A 22536-nucleotide genomic window follows, 5' to 3' on the forward strand; every position below is an offset into this window, starting at 1 on the left:
GTGGTTGACTATTGTATACCATAGAAAAAACACCTCAAGTAACTTTGCTTACTTGATCAGGACGTTGTGGACAAGAAAGGTTTTGTAAAATTATGTATCTTAAACATAAATTTGCTACCTTTTGAAATAAGACTGAGCTATTGAAGTTAACGTTAGATCTGTCACTGAAAAAAAGTTTGTTGTGAAATTTATGTTTTCCCAAGAACTTAGGATTTTTTTGTTCTTGGGTGCTGGTTATATTGATGAATATTATCAAGCACATAGAAATTAAATGCTGAAAGAAATCTTTCAAATTATGTGATCCACATTCCTCATTTTACAGTAGTCAAAATGGGAAATAGGAGCATGTATCAGGTCACACAGCTAGTGTTAAGACCCAGCAGTGGGACTTGGCTGTGACTCCATTATTTATATGTATTTCTTTTCTATATTCACTCTTCATGGTCATAATCAAGAAGTGTGTTAAGTGATTAGAAATATCAAAGAGTTGCAGAATTTAAACTGAAAGAACTTTCAGGTTAACTAATACTGCTGCCGCTTCATAAACTTATGAATTCATTCCATTGAACTCTATCTGCTCTGAGTTTCTTTGAAAATTTACTGAAACGTGTCTAAAAATTCAATTATAGAATGCTAGACTTCAAACAATAGTTCTCTAGCTTCAAGTTTAAAACCTTCATGTCTTTCTTGGGCTTCTGTTAGTTATAATATCAATCTAGTCCTTAGATTTAAAGAAATCTCTCTTTTTAGTTCCAACTCTGTTTTCTCCTTGTGACTGTTGTTGCTCCCAAGCAGAGTTTATCCACTTTTCTGCGCTATCGACGTCTTGAACCAGACCTTTGTAGTTTGGGCTGTCCTAGACATTGCAGGTTGCTTAGCTGCATTCCCTAGTTTCTGCTTACGAGATACCAACAGCAATCCATGTGTATGACAAAAATGTCTTTAATGATTGCTACATTGGAAGTCAAAACTTCAACAGGTGTTCTGAATTTTATCTGACAACTCTATCACCAGGGTTGAGATCCACTGATTCGAAGTCCTCAACTTTAGCTGTACATTTAGATCCCCTAAGGGCATTTAATACTGATGATTTGGCCCCAGACCCACAGACTGATATAATTAGTCTGATGAGGTTTGGACATCAGTACTTTTTAAGCGCTCTCCAGGTGTTTCAGTGTGCAGCCAGGGTTAGAACCTCTGGTCTGTTCTAAAACTCTAATAGTTGGTGGACTAGAGGCCTCTAAGGAAGTAAGAGCAGGATTTGATCATGGATTTAATATATTAAGGAGCTACAGAAAACAAAAATGAAGGCGCCAATATTTTGCATTAAGAGTGACCTAATCAGGCCTAAATCAATTCAAGGATTTGAGTCCAACTTCGTCTATGAAATATTTCCTGGCATTTCTATCCTTCACTGGTCTTTTCCTTAATTTATATAGTACTTGGTCTATACCACATGATTTTGTACAGTTCCTTGGTATTCTTTGTCTTGAATCTTGCCTCCCATACTTGGTAAGTAGGGACCCAATTTCCTACTAAACATACACATAGTGTTTAATAGGCAGCAATAACTTTCCTCTTATCCTCTCATTACTAACAGGTATTTTAAACTTTTTCATAGGGTTTTCCCTGCCCTCTCAGAATACATGTAAACTATAAATTATCTAGATTTAAATTAAGGCTTTGAGCTTTTTTTTTTTTTTTTTTTTTTTTTTTTTTTTTTTTTTGAGACTTTGAGTATTTGACTTCCATTCATTACTGGAAATTATCAGTTAAAACCATGTCACTACTATAAAAAGCACTTAAGTTGTCCCTTGATTGATGACAAAGGTGACACTGCAGTGCAGTGAGAAAGGCATGATCTTTTCAGTATATATTGCTGGGTCAATTGGATACTCATATAAAAAATATCTTTTTACTTTTACATGACTCATACATCAAGATTACTTGTAAATTGATTCCAAGTCTAGATGTGAAAGGTTAAATAAAGCTTCTAGGGAAAAAAAAAATTTTGTCCTTTGGAGTAGACAAAGATTTTTTTAAAGAGAACAAAACATAATCATACAAAGGGAAAAATGATGAACTGGATCATATTAAAACTAAAACTCTTTAATTCATTAAAAGACATCATGAAAAAAAGGCAGCTAACAGAGTTAAAGATATATATCCAACAATTCAGCAATTCACATATTCAGTGAAGAGCTTGTATTCAAAATATACAAAGACTCCTAAAATCAGTGAGCAAATAACCAGCAGAAAAATAAAGATAAACATTTACAAAGAAAGATACTCAAATGGTCAGTGAACATGGTAAAGTGCCATACTTAATTAATCATCAGAAATGTAAATTCAACCTACAATGCCATACCAGCACATGTCTCCTGGAATGAAAAATAAAAATATAGATGCACCAAGTTATAGTATAGATGTAGAACAACTTAAAATTCTGTTGATGGGAATGTAAAGTGGTATAAATACTTTGAAAAACTGGCAGTTCTTAATACACCCCAGAACCCGGCAATTTTGCTCTGAGGTATAGACCAACCAGAAATGCGTGTGTGTTTGTGTGTGTGTGTGTGTGTGTGTGTGTGTGTGTATTCACCAAAAGATGTTTAGTCATGCAAAAGTCTATACTGTTGCTAAATAACCAAAAGTGAGAAACTACTCAAATGCACACTAGAATTTTTTTTTGTTCAATCTATATATATTAGTTGTGTCACATTCATGTAATGGGATGCTATATAATAATGAGAATAAATGCTTTATGACTAGCAGCAAAATGGATGAATGTAATACTATATCAAAGAAGCCGGATACAAGGGTACATCCTATGATATTCTAGTCATATGAGATACAAAAACAAAACTATGCTGCTAGAAGTCAGGATAGTGCGTACCATTGGGAAAGGAAGAATTGACTGGAAGGAAGGACGAAGAGAATTCTAGAATATTGGTAATGTTTTGTGTTCTGTTTTGTTTTTCTGAATTTGAGTATTGACTACACGATGAATTTAGCTGTGCAAACTTATGTGAACTTCTTTACATATATAGTATATGCTAATAAAAAGTTTTAAAAATACAATCATTCTTAAAATAGCGGGAGAACCTATTCAAAGACAAATGATGCTAACAAAGGGCCCTTAAACGGAATCCAGTTTTTTAAAAGGAACTAAAATTCATAGGTAAAAGAAATTTTGAAGCAAAATTATTGTTCTTCTTTTTAAATGTTTATAGTTTTAATTATACATTAATACTTACATTATATAAAACAAGGTTGCAAAGCATTTTCTTTTTCTTCTTTTGTTTTGTTTTGAGATGGAATCACACTCTGTAACCCAGGCTGGTTTGCAGTGGCATGATCTTGGCTTACTGCGACCTCTGCCTTCTGAGTAGCTGGGACTACAGGCGCGCACCACCATGCCTGGCTAATTTTTGTATTTTTAGTACAGGTGGGGTTTCACCATATTGGCAAGGCTGGTCTCAAACTCCTGACCTCATGATCTGACTGCCTCAGCCTCTGAAAGTGCTGGGATTACAGGCGTAAGCCACTGCACCCAGTCTATTTTCTTACTAATATTTTATTAGACATGTTTTACATTCTTTATAGTATGATCATTTTTTGCCAAGAGCTTTTGGAGTTTTTCTAGAACCTCAATCCTTGGATAGTTAAATCATTCTTAGGGTTTCTAACATTGAGTCACCCATGTAGATTTCCTCTTTATCAATCTAACAGTTTTTTCACTGTTTCAGTTATTTCATGAATTGTTGCATTTTGGGTACAGTGTATTTATATAAAATGGCATAGTCACTAACTTTGTTTCCTTAAAATGAAAAGAAGCTAAACAAGTAGGGTTGCAATGCTGTAATCTGCTTTGATCTTACTGTTCTCTATAAAAATAGAGGCTCTGATTGCTTTACTTTTATATAGATAGGATTATATTTAAGTTACAACTTCTTACATCTTCTAATATAAAGATTTTGTGTTATTAAATTGCTGTATAGGTTTTTAGCCTAGGAGCAATAGCCTGTACCATTAAAAATAACTGCCATTTGATAGCAATGTTGTCATTCACATAAAGTCACAAGATTCATTCAGCAAATACAAAAAGGAAGCCACTAAGATAAATTTGAATTTCAGATAAAAAATATATTTTTTTAGTACCATTTAATATTTGGGAGACAGGCAGTGTGTACCCTTAGAACCCAGGTCTGTAGTAGGTTATACAATCTAGGTTTGTGTATACTCTATGATATTCACACAATGATGAAGTCTCCTAACTACACATTTCTCAGAACATATTCCTGTAGTTAAGAGATACATGACTATAGTTTCAGACTAGTTTAACCTGTTTTATAACTGTAGCACTATTTATTCAGCACAATTGTGATAGTATATTTAAAGAAACACACTGCCTGTCTCCCAAATATTAAATGGCACTAAAAAATATATTCTTTATCTGAAATTCAAATTCATCTTTGTGACTTCCTTTTTGTATTTGCTGAATGAATCTTGTGACTTCATGTGAATGACAACATTGCTATCAAATGGCCGTTATTTTTAATGGTAAAATTCTAGGGGGACTCATATATATATTTTTAAAATACCAATACTAAAGTCAAAAGGGGTACAAGCTTAGAGTGCCCTAGAAAATCAGCACTTTCTGGGTTAAATAGTGCCTCCATGGCTCATCATCAGTTTATAATTTCAGGTTGTTGCCTTTGAAGGTTCATGGTTACTGTTTACTAATTGCTATTGTCTCTCTCCTGTTTGCTTTAAATTTGTGACTAAGATCCTCAGCATTGAAATCAACAATAATATTTTTATACGAATTTTATTTTTCACATCCCTTTTTGATTGCAGAAGGACATGAGGTCTATTCCTTGTTTTCTTACAGTGAATGTGACTTCATTTGCCCTTGTTTAAAGTTACAGGTATTGATCGACTTACGACTCATGCAACTTACGACCATTCGACTTTACGACCACAATCGCTAGCCGTGACTGCTCCGCGTCTGGCAGCGCAAACGTTGCCCAGCTGGGCGTAGGACAGTGCGGACCAGCTTCTGGCAGCACTACCATCTCCGCGTGCACCATTTCAACTGTACATACAGCCTACTCAACTTAAGACCAAATCGTGTTACAACCGTTCCACGGCCCCGACCACAGTCGTAAGTAGAGCACTGCCTGTATTTTAAATAATATGAACTTCCATTTTCAGTGTCACACAATGTCGTCAGTTGCTGGATTTGTGGCCATTCAAACTGAGTTAACTCACCAGTGGTCACAAAGAAGACTTTCTTCTGGTACTAAGTAAACAAGCTAAGAAAGAGAAAGGAAAGCTATGTTTATGGCAGTATAACTAAATTACAGCAATAAGATTTGTCCTGTATGAAGCCTGGATGAGTTAAAATACCTTCTGAGTCAAGTGGTCACTCTTGGGAAATAAATTTAACTCTCCTGGGACACTGGAGCATGAATTAGTGATCTGAAGTGGCAATTAATCTCAAATGGATGAGCACTTGGCTTCTAGAATGCTCTCTATTTATGTTACAGGTTTTTTTAATGGTCAAATGTACCCTAACCTACAGTATAGTTTTACATAGGTAAGCCAAAAGTCTATGTTAATTCAAACAGTGTCTCTAAGAAACAAAAAATATTTTACCATATTGAAAAAAAAAATCCTGCAAGTTTGTCAAGGAACCTAAAATAGAGATACAACTAATATTCCTCTCAACAAATTAAGGGAGTCACAATAAAGCAAAAAAGAAGCAGTTTACTGTTTAGGGCTATCAGAACTTGTGACCTACTTCTCGAATTAATTCTGGTTTTCATTTTAAAGTGACGTTTATTTTCACCAGCAAGTTAAAGACTGTGGAAGCCTAATGTGATAACCCCTTTTCTGATGCCATATTATGAAAGATAATTGAATATCACTGGGGTTAACTAATTCCATAAGTTGTATGAAAAAAGAAATATTACAGTCATTTCAAACACTAGATCCCCAGTGTTGTGGGTACTGGACAGTTTAGTCCCAACCAGCAGGAGGAGCTATTGTCCTAAGTCCAGGACTGCCTTTAGCTGTCAGCTTTTCCAGTATGCCCCTCCACTTCAGAGTAAAATAAATAACCAAATGCTCCAATGAGTGTCGTTTTCATGAGCACATATATGTATTTCTATACAAATATTGATACATACAGCCTTTGTGGACAAACTTTCTAACAAAATAGTTATATATTTGAGATATTTTATTACATTTAAAATATTGTATTAACATTTGTACACAAATGTGACTATCTCAAATGGATAAAGAACCTCTAATTTTGCACTTAGGACTTTGCCAACTTTATTGAACATCATCTATGTTTACAAAGATAGGCTGCAGTGTGATAAATTGGCCAATAGGTGGCACCATTTAATTACTTTGAAATTCTTGAAATTGGACGCTTCTAGTTTGGCAAAGAATTAGGGGCTTCTGATCTATTTATTTAAAAAAAAAACGACTGCCTGATCAATTCTGCATGTTTGGAATGTAAACTATTTAGAAAGAGAAGTTTCTGTACATTGATAATTACTTCATCAGCATTTTTTCTAGTGCTATGTTAATAGATGCCATTACTTGGGCTGTGAAACTAACTGTATTATCTTTAAAATAGAAAATGGATGCCCGATGTGGTGTCATGTTATTCAATAGCTATGCATGTAATTTTTATCATTTTTAAAATTGTGAGTGTCTGGAAAAGATCAATCCATCACAATACAATCTGGTGTCTTGAATCAGAAGAAAGATAGGGAGCAGTCTTAGGCACGTAGGGAAATAAGGAAAGAAGCAGCAAAAAGACCTGGAGTGAGACTGTCAAATTTTCTCTCACCAGCAAAGCAGTCAAGAAATCCTGGAATACTCAGAGAGCACTGTGTTTACTCGAAAGATCTGACATGATCTGAGATTTAAAATTAATTTTTAGTTGTTAAGCAATCATTTAGTCCCTCTCATTCCTGCAAAAAAAGGACTGTGGTTCTGACATATTATAAAAGCAAAAAAATAGTAAGGGTAAACTATTTGAACTTCAGAAGTGTAGTAATGTATTACGGTTTTACAGAATCGTTAAAAACACAGTATGTGAAATGCAGAGAAAATGCATGAAAAAATGATCCAATTCAATGTTTTCATGTTACTATGCTGTATTTATAACAGACCATGGCAAAATCCAGAGTGTCTTGTGAATAGTAAAATTCAAAATTTATAATTATTATAATATTAAGAAATTATATGCTAATTATTTGAAAAATAAGTTATATGGGAATAGACACATTGAACTTCAAGGTCAAGGTAAGTAAGTAACAGAACTTTACACAAATAATAGCTTTGTAGACAAGAAAAATAAAAGAGCATAAAAATATTGATTTGAGAGAGGTCTTAGAAATTGTCTAGACCTGCCCTTTATTTTTTAGATGAGAAAACTCAAGCCTCAAAAAGTTTAATGATTTGCCCAAGGTTGTATTCGAATACAAGTTTCCTGGGTCTTAGTCCATGAACCACGTCTTGTCTAATTGCCAATTTCTGGTGATTCGGGTAAATGACTTTGAAATGAACATGTTATTTGTTATGAAAAAAGTTTTCATTACAGTAGACTTTAATTTCATCAATTTGCATTATGTAATCATGTATTTGCAATGCAGTCTTAATTAGGAAGCTTCTCCACTATGAAATGGGAAACTCATTGTATTCTTTCTCTGTTAGAACAGCTCTGCTCCGTTTATGATATCAGTGATCACAGAAACGGCAAGAAGTTCTGGCTAGTTGTGGTGCCAAAACTAATAAGAAAAGGACTTTTGATATGATAAAATACTGTATTTGCTCATTGATATTTAGGTTTCATAGTTATACACTTATGGGTATAAGAAAGCACCTTTATTACTGAAATTCCTTCAGAAACAATAATGGTATGAATTTGAAACTCCTATTTTGTCTATTAAATTTTTTTATCATGCAAGGTTTCCTAGGAATGCATCTGTCACACTATAGCAGCATAGACAATTGAGATGATGGGGCTATTAATCTGATCTTGAACAATTATATCAGGCATTCTGTTGTACACAATGCCATCTACTTATTAAAACAGATTACAGAAAGCCCTTTGCTACTTCCATCATTGTCTGCCATCACTATGGTTTTAATGTGTGTCCCTCCGAAATGTACATGTGGGAACTTAAACATCAAGGTGGTAATATTCAGAGGTGGGGCCTTTGGGTAGGTGATTAAGTTACGAGGACTCCACCTTGTGAATGGGATCAATGCCCTTTGAAAATGTTTCAGAGAGCGCCTTGGCCCTTCCATCCTTCCCTCCCAGTGCCACAGGCACTGTTCATTCCTCCAGAGGGTGCAGCAACAAGGCACCATCTTGGAAGCAGAGAGAGAGGCCTTACCACACATCCCATCTGCTGGCACCCTGAACAGCGAGAAATAAATTTCTATTACAGTTGACTCTTGAACAAGACAGGGATTGGGGTGCCAACCACTCAACCTCAAGAGTCAAAAATCCACATAGAGCTTTTGACTCCCCAAAAACTGAACTACTGATAGCCTACTGTTGACTGGAAGCCTTGTTGACAGCATGAGTAGTTAACATATTTTGTATGTTATATGTATTACATTCTGTATTCCTTTTTAAAAGTTTATTTATTATACTTTAAGTTTTGGGGTACATGTGCAGATCATGCAGGTTTGTTACATAGGTATGCACGTGCCTTGGTGGTGGTTTGCTGCATCCCATCACCCCGTTGTCTACATTAGGTATTTCTCCTAATGCTATCCCTCCCCAATCTCCCCACCTCCTGCTATCCCTCCCCAGCTCCCCATCCACCAGACCCCAGTATGTTCCCCTCCCTGTGTACTTGTGTTCTCATTGTTGAACACCCACTTATGAGTGAGAACATACGGTGTTTGATTTTCTGTTCTTGTGTCAGTTTGCTGAGAATGATGATTTCCAGTTTCATCCATGTGCTTGCAAAGGACATGAACTCATTCTTTTTTATGGCTTCATAGTATGCCTTGGTGTATATGTGCCACATTTTCTTTATCCAGTCTATCACCGATGGGCATTTGGGTTGGTTTCAAGTCTTTGCTATTGTAAACAGTGCCGCAATAAACATACATGTGCATGTGTCTTTATAATAGAATGATTTATAATCCTTTGGGTATATACCCAGTAATGGGATTGCTAGGTCAAATGGTATTTCTATTTCTAGACCCTTGAGGAATTGCCACGCTGTCTTCCACAACGGTTGAATTAATTTACACCTCCACCAACAGTGTAAAAGCATTCCTGTGTCTCCACATCCTCTGCAGCATCTGTTGTCTCCTGATTTTGTAATGATCTCCATTCTAACTGGCATGAGGTGGTATCTCAGTGTGGTTTTGATTTGCATTTCTCTAATAATCAGTGATGATGAGCTTTTTTTCATATGTTTGTTGGCTGCATAAATGTTTTCTTTTGAAAAGTGTCTGTTCATATCCTTTGCCCACTTTTTGATTCTTTTTCTTGTAAACAAATTTAATTTGTTTTCTTAAACAAATTTACTAGAAAAAAAAATATCAAAAAGTGGGCAAAGGATATGAACAGACACTTATATATTTTGTTTGTTTTTTCTTGTAAATTTGTTTAAATTCTCTGTATATTCTGGACATTAGCCCTTTCTCAGATGGGTAGATTGCAAAAATTTTTTCCCATTCTCTTGGCTGCTAGTTCACTCTATTGATAGGTCCTTTTGCTGTGCAGAAACTGTTAAGTTTAATTAGATCCCATTTGTCTATTTTGGCTTTTGTTGCCAATGCTTTTGGTGTTTTAGTCATGAAGTCCTTGCCCATGCCTATGTCCTGAATGGTATTGCCTAGGTTTTCTTCTAGAGTTTTTATGGTATTAGGCCCAGTGTTTAAATCTTTAATCCATCTAGACTTAATTTTTGTATAAGGTGTAAGGAAGGGATCCAGTTTCAGATTTCTGCATATGGCTAGCCAGTTTTCCCAACACCATTTATTAAACAGGGAATCCTTTCCCCATTGCTTGTTTTTCTCAGGTCTGTCAAAGACCAGATGGTTGTAGTTGTGTGGCGTTCTTTCTGAGGCCTCTGTTCAATTCCATTGGCCTATATATCTGTTTTGGTACCAGTACCAGGCTGTTTTGATTACAGTAGCCTTGTAATATAGTTTGAAGTCAAGTAGTGTGATGCCTCCAGCTTTTTGGCTTAGGATTGTCTTGGTTATGCGGGCTCCTTTTTGGTTCCATATAAAGTTAAAGGTGGATTTTTCCAATTCTGTGAAGAAAGTCATTGGTAGCTCGGTGGGGATAGCATTGAATGCATAAATTACTTTGGGCAGTATGGTCATTTTCAAGATATTCATTCTTCCTAACCATGAGCATGGAATGTTTTTCCATCTGTTTGTGTCCTCTCTTATTTTCTTGAGGAGTGGTTTGGAGTTCTCATTTAAAATATTTTTAAAAATCATGAAGAGGAGAAAATATATTTACTCTTTATTAAGTGGAAAGAGATCCTCATAAGGGTCTTCATCCTGATTGTCTTAATGTTGAGAAGGCTCAGGAGGAGGAGGCAGAGGAGGAGTTGTTCCTGCTGTCTCAGGGGTGGCAGAGGAGAATGAAATCTGAATATGAGTGGACCCGGACAGTTCAAACCCATATTGTTCAAGTTTACCTGTAACTATAAATTACCCAGTTTGTGGTATTCTGTTATGCCAGCCCAAATGGACTAACACTGTATAAAAAGAATTTAAATCATTTTAAAATTTAATGCTTCACAGAGTGTTTCTCAAACTCTACACCTTTTCTTTGCTTTTTACTTAATAATCAATTAGTGGTTTGATGTTTGATTCTGATGTCCTTTTGTCTGTTCCATGTCCTCTGGCATGTCTAGAGACTCTTGGAGGAGAGGAAATCTGAGCTGGCCCTTGAAAGGCAAGTGGAATTTGAACAGTGAGCAGAGGATATTCCAGGAGCTAGGAATGTGAGAAGAACACAAATTAGAGAGTGGACTGGTTTACCTAGCATTTCCGTGACTGTAAGGACTTGAGGAATGAGGCTAGAAAGACAGGTTGGGGCTAGATTAAAGGACTTTTTAGTTCCAGAATAAGAAATTCATCAGATATGATATAGCATTAAACATTTAAAGTTTTCAAGTAGGAGAATAATTCAGTGAAATCAACTTTTGGAAAGATAGATCTCCTGGTGGTATAGGATATAAATTGTAGGCAAAAAGCAAACTGGCAACAAAAATACTTCTATTGTAATGGGACAAATCAAGGTATAGAGGCCTAGATTATGGTGGTGGCTGTGAGAATCAAATAAATGTTTCAAAGGGGAAATGAAAGCAGGGACTGACTACTCCCTAGCTCTTGCTGTCAAATCCCACTTGCAGCAATCCAAACAAAAGACTGCAGTTTTCAACCTGGATAATTAAAAGAATAACAGTAATAGCACTGGCAATAATAACAGCCAACATTTTCATGGTGCTTACTGTGCATAGCACTTATCTAATGCTTCATATAAAATGCATGTAATCTTCATAACAACCCCATAACAATGGAAGTAATATAATGCATAAAACATATAATGCATAAAATCCATAACAATGGAAATAATAATACGTATTATGAATACTTATTATTATTTCTATTTTATGGATCAGAAACTTGAAGCAGAGAGAGACCAGATGATGTGTTCCAAGTTGCATGGCTACTGAACGGCAGAGCCAGGACTGGAACACAAGCAGTTGGGCCTTGGAGTCTAATGGCTAGCCTGGTGGTCTCACTACCATCTACTAGTTTCTTTGCAGCACATAGCTCTCTTAAATTTATGTGGTTAAGTTAAAATGCTGGTGAATATCTGCATATATTTTGAGTTGGGAGCCTAGAATTCAGAGAGTAGTCAGGATAGAGGATATAAAATGGCATGACATGCTTACTTCACTCAACTTGAATAGTTAAAACTCCATTACTGAATTTGATGGTAGCATTTAACCCACTGATTTTCCACAGCCCAGGAGAGAGGGTGTGGTAGGGGTGGAATCAACACAATAAAGATTTTCAGACCTATTGGAAAGAATTTTCACAGACTGTCATCAAACCTCTCAGGAGTTATGTTCTGCCTATCTTTTGTTCTCCGATGTATGCTAATAATTTGCTGATCATGTACTATTTTAATGTCCATTTGGTTCTAGGAAATCAAGTCACTTATAATATTTTCATGCTCATTTTTAAGTTCCAACCTTTGACAACTGTTTTAGGATTCTGATATTTCTCAACATTACAACATGCATGAAATAGCACGAACAGTTCAGTTATCCAGATACTCATTAGAAATCAAAGAGCTGTATAGCATCGTGGTTAAGAGACTGGAATTTGGAAAAAACTCCTGAGTTTGGATCTCAGTTGTGTCAATTACAGGTTTTCTGACCTTGGGCAAGTTTCACTTCTGATAATACCCATCTCATGAAAAGGTTTAGGGTTTAGGAGGGATGACATATGTAAGCCATTTCTTACTACTCCTGTGGAAGAGGTCAGTAAATTTTAGCTGTTGTTATCTGATCTTTGAATGTGTACAAATTTTGTGGACATCTAAACAGTAAAAAATATCCCAAAATATATTTTTCTAAAATTGTAATACAGACATCTTCAAGAGGACATGTATTTGGCAGAACACTTTAGTATTTAATCTCACCGCAACTTTGGAAAAGGAAAAATAATACCATCACAAATAATTCATCACATCCAAAACAAATAAATGGAGCACTCCTACTAGCTGTTCATACACAGATAATGTGTTAAGTAATCACAGAATTCACTGCTTTAGACTTCATCAGCCATTACATGCCCAGAGATGTTTTTTGGAAAGTTTTTATTGGCGTTTGAAATGGTTTCCTGTTGGCGAAGTGTGTAGTACCTCAAAACCCAACATGCAAACACTGTATCCAACAGAATTCCACCTCAATAGTTTAAAAACTTACATACGTACACTATGAGAGAATAAAGACCTTAAAAGTATCATTATTTATAGTGACAGATACTCTGTGTTTATAAAACCAAGTTTTTTTTAAGTCCTACTTTAGTGCAAAATAGTTCCCTCCATAGAGATTGTGTTAGGTCTTCACAAAGGTCAAACTGTTGGTTCACATCTATTGTGATGATTCCATTTATGAGTCAGTAGGAGATTGGAAATTAACTATTTTTTCACATGCATTAACCGTTAAAATTTACAGACGTACTGTGTCTCATTTAGTAGTCATAATAACAGTATGGAATAAGTGATAGTATCTCCATTTCCTGAGGAGAAAATAGAAACTCAGAAAAAAAGTAAGTAAATTATTTAAGCTCACAACGTTTCTAAGTAATGCACTAGGAATACAAACTAAGGACTTTTTGATACGAAAGTTCCAGTCTTTCATGCCCTACTGCTTCGTGAAAACCACTGATCAAGCTACTCACTTTTGTAAATGAAGTTTGAATATTTTATTGAAGAGAGGGGCTGTTGATTATAAGGAAGTGATTGGAACATAATTTAAAGTGGTTTCTATAAATGATTGTTTTTAGGCATCCCAAAGTCATAAGTGAAAAGGCTTGTTAATACAAATCTTTATATGGCAGGTGCTCAGAGTATGTTCTGCTACATTTGAAAACTAAAGGTTCAAGAAGCCTTTAAATTCTGGATTTAGAAAAAGTACACTAGTGTATTTTTAGACTAATAAAATTTAGATGAAATTAAAAATTTTAGTATTGCAATCCCCAGCATGATTCCTAAATAAAGTGGCTACTAGCACCTGCTTATGTGATTTGGTGAAGCTCAAGAATATTGTAAATACCTTAACTTGAATTTTACTATTTATGAAATGATTGTATGAATGAATTAGAAAGAAACATCCCGAAAGAAGTCTTAATAGGCATAATGGCTATGGTTGTCCTCAGTAAAAAAGATTACAAACATGTGTGTGCATATGTTCAAACATACACAGATACGCCCAGGTTTGGGGTTTTTTAAATCATATTATATTATTACAAATTATTCAATATTATTCTGGTACTTAAGAAATACCATGAGTTTTTTAACTGTTGTAATTCTGTTATTATTATTATTATTATTATTATTATTATCACATCTTATTATTCAAACTAGAAATATAAAATTTGGAAGCAGCAACACTTTTGATTACATAAGCTATTCATTGCTACACTGAAGAAATATCTTTCAGGGGCTCTTGGCCTTTTTTGTGCCATGGGTTGCTTTTCAGAATAACATTTTAAAATGTATAAAATACATATAGTTATTAAAAATTCAATTATTTTGAAACGCATTTATCAAAACATTTAAAAAATTTGTGACATATATACTTTATATTAATGCATTAAATTGCTAAATTGAGCAGCACTCGAATGCTGCTATAATTCTGAATTAGTGATAAGGAGAAATGATCTTATGAGATACCTGCAGTAACTGTAATATGATAGGAAAAGATCTGTTTTTTTTATTGGTGACAAGTCACAAGAACTTCTAATAACACTTGATTTGTTGCCTATGTTCATAATGGAAAGGAATGCCAAAATAAAAATGTAATTTTCTTTCCAACCAAATTTTCTTCTATGCATGGATGCCCCAGAGGTCCATGAACCCCGTGTCAAGAAAGTAACTAATCTGTTTTCTACAAATTTGTATTGGCAATGATTATTTACTATTATTACATACTTTAGGGCTCCTATTATAATAATCCCTGTAATATTTAAGGTAGACTAAACTACTATATTGGCTTGGGCTGATATGCATTTTGGTGTCCCACACAATGAAAGTCTTACTTCTCAGTCATATAACAGGAAGACAGGCGGCTCTCCTCCAGAAGATAATTTAGGGGCCGGGACTCCTTCCACCTTGTGTCTATATTAGCTCCTAAGTCCTTACTGTTGTCTACATCCCACTGATAGGAGGGGAAAGAGGTTTTTGGGTTTCTTTTTGTTAGTTTATTTGTTTTTAAAAAGTGGCGGTGGTGAAGTGAGCCATTTCTGGGCCAAGCCAAGCTAAAAAGCCAAGATAAAATATGGGTGGAAAATTAGCCTTTGCTTCTACATTCACTTTTTTTTAAAGCTCTTATAAGAAAGATTTAAGAGAGTGTTTTTCTCATATCATCCCTTACATTCCTGAGATAAACTTTACATGGTTTTGTGGATTAGCTGCTTTTCTAAATTGTTGAGCTGGGAAGAACCAACAGAAAACTCAGCAGCCTTTGCTCTGTGAATGGGAGCAGCTAAACAGCAAGCATAGGAATTGTGTGAAGTGTCCTTCTCTCTGACTCCTCAAAGGTGATCTATCAGTTACTGCTTCCTGTTTATTTTACATCCCGAATACCACTGTAATCAGGACTGTCCCTGCCACTGCCTTTCTTCAGATGCTCCTAAATTCTCCTCTGCACTCCTTCCGTAACAGCCTCTACTGACGGAACGTTTTGCCTTCAGTTTTGTCCTCCCTCCCAAGGTCATTTTTCTACCAGTGTTCTCCAAACTTTTAAAACTTCACACCCCTTTGAGTGAAAAAAAAAAATGAGCACACACCTCCATACATGCACATTGATTTCTTTATATGTACACTCTTTCATTATTATAAGTATATAATAAGATGTCTATACACATTTTAAAACTTTAAATGAACAGATTAAAAGATGAAGTTAAATAGAAGTTCTAAGATGATCTTCCCCATTCAATGAATTATTTGACACATACCTGTATTGTCCTGTGTACTGTCAAGATAAAGGATGCTACAAGCATTTGAAGAGACATTGAAGAATTACAGCTTACCCGAATGTAAGAGAAGCTGGAAAGTCCAAATGGGTCTGGAAGGAGAGAATCGGGACTGGAGAAACACTAACAACTTCAGCTTAAAGTAGAAATGCTAATGGGAGAGTTGGAATTTGCAGGAAAGTCTGAGAAGCAGAAGATCTGACCATAAATAAAAAGAGTGAAGTGGGAGCTCCTACAGAATTCTCAGAAAACTGATGCGTGGGACCATCCCTGGGGTTCCCAGGACCTTCTGCATGTGATGCTTTTTGCTTCACCTCTACCTTCTCAAATTTCCCAAGTTCCTCTCCATTACTCTACTGAGAAGGCCATTCCAAGAAATGTATTTCCCAGCCTCAGAAAATACTGGAGCTAATGCTGCCAGGTGATAACAACCAATCCAATCCAATATACTTTGGGGCACAGCCACTTAAAATTGGATATTAATAACTCTATTCTAGAATTCAGAGTTTTCCCAAATAGCACCTTATTTTATCTTTTTCAAAATCTTACAGCTTCCTTTTTCTTCCAGTGGTTTGTAATCATTTTGGCCTGAAAACTTGTTTACATACTTGCATTAGAACATAAGCAAATAAGAATTCTTACATTAAGAATTGGTTGAGCAGGGGGAGAGTGCCAGAAGCCTCTTCTATTTCCCCACAACCTTGCACAGCTCCCCAGAATACTACACCGTGCCCCCTTAGTAAGGGAACTTCCAGAACTCTATAGAACCTATGTAGAAATCACCACCCTACAAAGATCATAAACAGACACTTCTCAAAAGGAGACATACATGCAACCAACAAATATGTGAAAAAATGCTCATCATTACTAATCATTAGAGAAACGCAAATCAAAACCACCATGAGAGACTATCTCACACTGGTCAAAATGGCTATTATTAAAAAGTCAAAAAATAGCAGATGCTGGCATGGTTGCAGAGAAAAGGGAACATTTATACATTGCTGGTAGGAATGAAATTAGTTTGGCCACTGTGGAAAGCAGTGTGGAGATTTCCCAAAGAACTAAAGACAGAACTACCATTCAACCCAGAAATCCCACTATTGGATGCATACTCAAAAGAAAATAAATCATGCTATTTAAAAGACACATTTACTCCTGTATTCACTGCAGTGCTATTCATAACAACAAAGACATGAAATCAACCAAGATGCCCATCAATGCCCACCGATGGACTGGTTAAAGAAAATGTGGTACACATACACCTTGGAATCCTATGCAGCCATAAAAAAAGAATGAAATCATGTCCCCTGCAGTATCATGGATTTAGCTGGAGGTCACTATCCTAAGTGAACTAATGCAGGAACAGAAAAGCAAATACCACATGTTCTCACCTATAAGTGGGAGCTGAATATTAAATACACATGAACACAAGATAGGAACAAAAGACACTGAGAACTGCTTGAGGTGGGAGGGGGAGCGGGGGGTGGCTTGGAAGGCTGCCTGCCAGTACTATGCTCACTACCTTGGTGACAGGGTCAAGCCTGTGTGACACACACTTTATTCATGTTACCAACTTGCACTTGTAACTCCTGGACCTACAATAAGAGTAGAAAAAAAAAAAAAGAAAGCAAACAAATGAATAGCCAACAGGTATATTAAAAAATGCTCAACATCAGTAGTCATCAGGGAAATGCAAATGAAAACCTCTCACTTGTCAGCATGGCATTTGTCAAAAAAAAAAAAAATGAAAGCTATCAAGTGTTGGCAAGAATATGAAGAAAAGGGAAGAGATAGCATGGGGAGAAATGACAGATACAGGTGAGGGGAAGGAAGGCAGCAAACCACACTACCATGTGTGTACCTATGCAACAATCTTGCATGTTCTTCACAACAATCTTGCATGTTCTTCACAATAAAAAAAAAAAAAAGAAAAGGGAGCCATTACACATGGTTGATGGGAATGTGAATTACTACAGCCATTACAGAAAACAATATGGAATTTTCTCTAAAAATGAAAAATAGAACTACCATAAGATTCAGCAATTCTACTTCTGGGTACACAGTCAGAAGAATTGGAATCAACATGATGAAGATGTATCTGTACCCCTGCATTCATTTCGGCATTATTTACAATGTACAAGATATGGAATTAACGTAAGTGTCCATCAACAAATAAACTAATAAAGAAAATGTGGTATTTATATATACAAAGGAATACTATTCAGCCTTAAAAATAAGAAAATTCTGTCATTTGCAAAAACATGGATAAACCTGGGGAGCATTATTTTAAGTGAAATAAGTCTGGCACAGAAAGATAAATAATATGTAATCTCATTTATAAGTGGAGTCTAAAAAAAGTCAAATTTTTTTTTTTTTTTTTTTTTTTTTTTTACAGTGTTTCAACATACAAGAGTCATTTTTTTTTTTTCTTTTTTTTTTTTTTTATTGCATTTTAGGTTTTGGGGTACATGTGATGAACATGCAAGATTGTTGCATAGGTACACACATGGCAGTGTGCTTTGCTGCCTTCCGTCCCCTCACCTGTATCTGTCATTTCTCCCCATGCTATCTCTTCCCACCTCCCCACCCCCGCCCCTCCCCCATTTCCCCCCAACAGACCCCAGTGTGTAGTGCTCCCCTCCCTGTGTCCATGTGCTCTCATTGTTCAACACCCGCCTATGAGCGAGAATATACGGTGTTTGATTTTCTGCTCTTGTGTCAGTTTGCTGAGAATGATGGTTTCCAGGTTCATCCATGTCCCTATAAAGGACGTGAACTCATCGTTTTTGATGGCTGCATAATATTCCATGGTGTATATGTACCACATTTTCCCTATCCAGTCTATCATCGTTGGGCATTTGGGTTGGTTCCAGGTCTTTGCTATTGTAAACAGTGCTGCAATGAACATTCGTGTGCACGTGTCCTTGTAGTAGAATGATTTATAATCCTTTGGATATATACCCAGTAATGGGATTGCTGGGTCAAATGGGATTTCTATTTTTAGGTCCTTGAGGAATCGCCACACTGTCTTCCACAATGGTTGAATTAATTTACATTCCCACCAACAGTGTAAAAGTGTTCCTATTTCTCCACATCCTCTCCAGCATCTGTTGTTTCCCGATTTTTTAATGATCGCCATTCTAACTGGTGTGAGATGGTATCTCAATGTGGTTTTGATTTGCATTTCTCTGATGACCAGTGATGATGAGCATTTTTTCATATGTAAATTCTGGATATCAGCCCCTTGTCAGATGGGTAGACTGCAAAAATTTTTTCCCATTCTGTTGGTTGCCGATTCACTCTACTGACTGTTTCTTTTGCCGTGCAGAAGCTGTGGAGTTTGATTAGGTCCCATTTGTCTATTTTGGCTTTTGTTGCCATTGCTTTTGGCGTTTTGGTCATGAAGTCCTTGCCTACACCTATGTCCTGAATGGTTTTGCCTAGATAGGCTACAGTAATCAAAACAGCATGGTACTGGTACCAAAACAGAGATATAGACCAATGGAACAGAACAGAGGCCTCACAGGAAATACAACATACCCACAACCATCTGATCTTCGACAAACCTGACAAAAACAAGCAATGGGGAAAGGACTCCCTGTTTAATAAATGGTGTTGGGAAAACTGGCTAGCCATGTGCAGAAAGCAGAAACAGGACCCCTTCCTGACACCTTACACCAAAATTAACTCCAGATGGATTAAAGACTTAAACATCAGACCTAATACCATAAAAACCTTAGAAAAAGTCAAATTTATAACAGAGTAGAACAGTGATTATCAGAGGCTAAGGGAAGGGGATGGTTGAGGAGATGCTGGTCAAGAAATAAAAACTTTCAGTTAGACAGTAGAAATAAGTTTAAAATACCTATTATATATTGTGGTAGCTATAGTTAATAAAATGTATTATATTCTTGAAAATTACTAAGGGAGTAGACTTCAAATGTTCTCATTCCAAATAAACTATGTGAGATAATACACATGATAATTTGCTTTATTTATCCATCCCACAATGTAAATATCTACTAAAATATCATATGATTGTAAACCATAAGTATAATATAAAACCATAATCATATACATAATGGTTGCAAACCATAAGTATACGGAAGCTTATCAATTAAAACATTTTTAAAGAGAAAAAAAGAAATCACTGCTTTCACATTCAAAGTAATTAGCATGGTGTATAAGGCCCTTCATCATCTCCCTCCCTCCTACTTTCAGTTTCATCTTCTAATAGTCTCCAGGCACCCTGCATGTTGGCATTGCCAATTTAATTATTCTAACCTCAAAGTTTTCCTTGGCATATCCGCTCCCCTTTACTTGGAATGCCCCCCTTCCTGCCACCTTATCCATCAGGTACACTCTTACTCCTCAATCTCTGCAGGTAATTTTTCCCAGCCCGAACAACCCCTCCTCTTAGTACAACACTTGGTACAAAATAGGATTCCAGACTTGTTGATTCTGTGAATTGAGGAAGCATGAGTTGAACTATCTCAGAAGAGTGTCCTTAAAGATACAGTATACATTATCGCCACTCCTCATTTCTCAATTCTATTGGTACTTAGACAAAATATATATAGTGCATAGTTTTATTTTTGGTGCTCTTTTAATAGTAGATAGTTTTGCTTCTCTGTGTATAATTTTGCCAAAAACAAACAGCTGTTCTGAAATTTCTCAATGAAAATAAGATATTTTGCTTTCGCTGGATAAAAATCAAAAATCATTGCAAAAATGGACAGAGACAAGCATTTCTTGACTCTTGTATTTGTAAAAGCAAACTACAGCATAAAGATCTTCACTAATTGTTCTATGTTCTCCATTCAACTTTGTCATCCACCTTTCCCTGTTGCTAATCTCTTCCTCCAGGCTGGACAGTTTTCTTACTGTATTTGTGAACAACATGTTAGGTTTTACTTCCAGTTCTTTTCTCATAATATTTCTTTTCTTAGCGCATTCCATCCTCTCCTTCGGCATTTTTTTTTCTCTTTCCTTTTTAGCAAGAAAGTATCACATCTAAACAGTCTATATTTTTCTCCTCTGCTCTGAACTTTATTATCAACATTTTTATTGCATCATTTCATTTGGCAACTAATCCCACATTGCCTTGAATTATTACATGGCTCCTTATTTTTGTCTTGTCCTGAATTACCTAAGACATGGCATTGCACATTTATTCACATGATCTTCCTAAACTAGCCCATTAGTATATACATGACAGGGGCCCTACACTTATTAAAAGGTCCTACAGTTCAGAGCATGTCCAAGAACTAGGGAATTTTTGAATTTTGTTTTGAGTGATTGATTCAGTGAATAACTTCGCTGAATAAATCAAGAAAAGATTTGTGATCTCTTTGCATGAATACATTAATACTGCTTTAAATAATGGGCTGCAACATAAATGAAACCAAGATTTGACTGCCAAGCATAAAAATACAATGGTAGTGGCTAAGAACTGAACAGAGGCAAAGGAGCAGTTTTCATGGGTACTGTATTGACAAGAACACTGGGTTGAAAGTTGAAAAGTGTGTAAGTTTCAGTCCTGGATACTTCACAGGTATCTTTGGGAAAATTGTGTGACCTCTCTTGGACTTCAGGTTATACCTGTCTAAAAGAAGAGTATTGAGCTTCATCATTTTTGTGATGACTTTGTGATCTATTCCAGCCCAAACTAAAATTTATCTCATTTGTCTTTGGGCAGGTAACTAGACAACTGACTTAAAATAAGGAGATTATCAGCCAGGCGCAGTGCCTCATGCCTGTAATCCCCACAGTTTGGGAGGTCGAGGCAGAGGATCACCTGAGGTCAGGAGTTTGAGACTAGCCTGGACAATAAAGTGAAATCTCGTCTCTACTAAAATTACAAAAATTAGATGGGCGTGGAGGTGCGTGCCTTTAGTCCCAGCTACTTGGGAGGTTGAGTCAGGAGAATTGCTTGAATCCGGGGGTCTGAAATTATAGTGAACCAAGATCATGCCACTGCACTCCAGCCTGGGCGACAGATCAAGACTTTGTCAAAAAAAAAAAAAAAAAAAAAAGGAGGTGGTATCTCGGTGGTTCAATTAAATCATAAGGAGACAGCAGAGATTCTGTCAGATGATGTATGGTCAACAAAACTCAACCTTTCATTGCTGGCTCTGAAGAGAGAAGGGGTCTTGAACCTAGGACTGCCGTCAACCTCTAGAAATTGGGAAGAGCAAAGGAACAAATAGTTTTCCAAAGCCGAGGAACCAGCCCAGGGACACCTTGATATTCACCCAAGAATAGTAATGTCAATATTCTAACCTCTGGAACACTAAGTCACATAATCTGTGTAGTTTTAAACCACCAGGTGTGTGGCAATTTGTTAAAGCAGCAGCAGAAAATTAATACACAATATACTCAACAAAAAAATATTTTTAATAGGAGAAAAAAACTCTCCATTTTCTAGTAAAGTAATATGTGAACAGAATAAATAAGCATGGCATGTATGAAGTAGCAGCAGTCACTTCAGGGACTGTCTGAAACCTTCATTTACTAAAAAGAAAGAATAATTCAGCCACTTATATACTTTGTGAAGCACTTGTTTTCATCTTCCTGATCTCAAAAGATATATTTGTTTTATATACTATTTCCTGATTTATTTCTTAAGTAATTACTTATGTGTAAAGCATTCCGTTAGGAATAATAATATATATTCCCTCTTCTTTCATGTATTATAACTGCAGAAAGGGTTAAGCATGGGTGGTACTGGATAAAAGGAGTACAAAATAA

This window comes from Saimiri boliviensis, chromosome 5, assembly GCF_048565385.1.
Source record: "Saimiri boliviensis isolate mSaiBol1 chromosome 5, mSaiBol1.pri, whole genome shotgun sequence".
NCBI classification, from domain to species: domain Eukaryota; kingdom Metazoa; phylum Chordata; class Mammalia; order Primates; family Cebidae; genus Saimiri; species Saimiri boliviensis.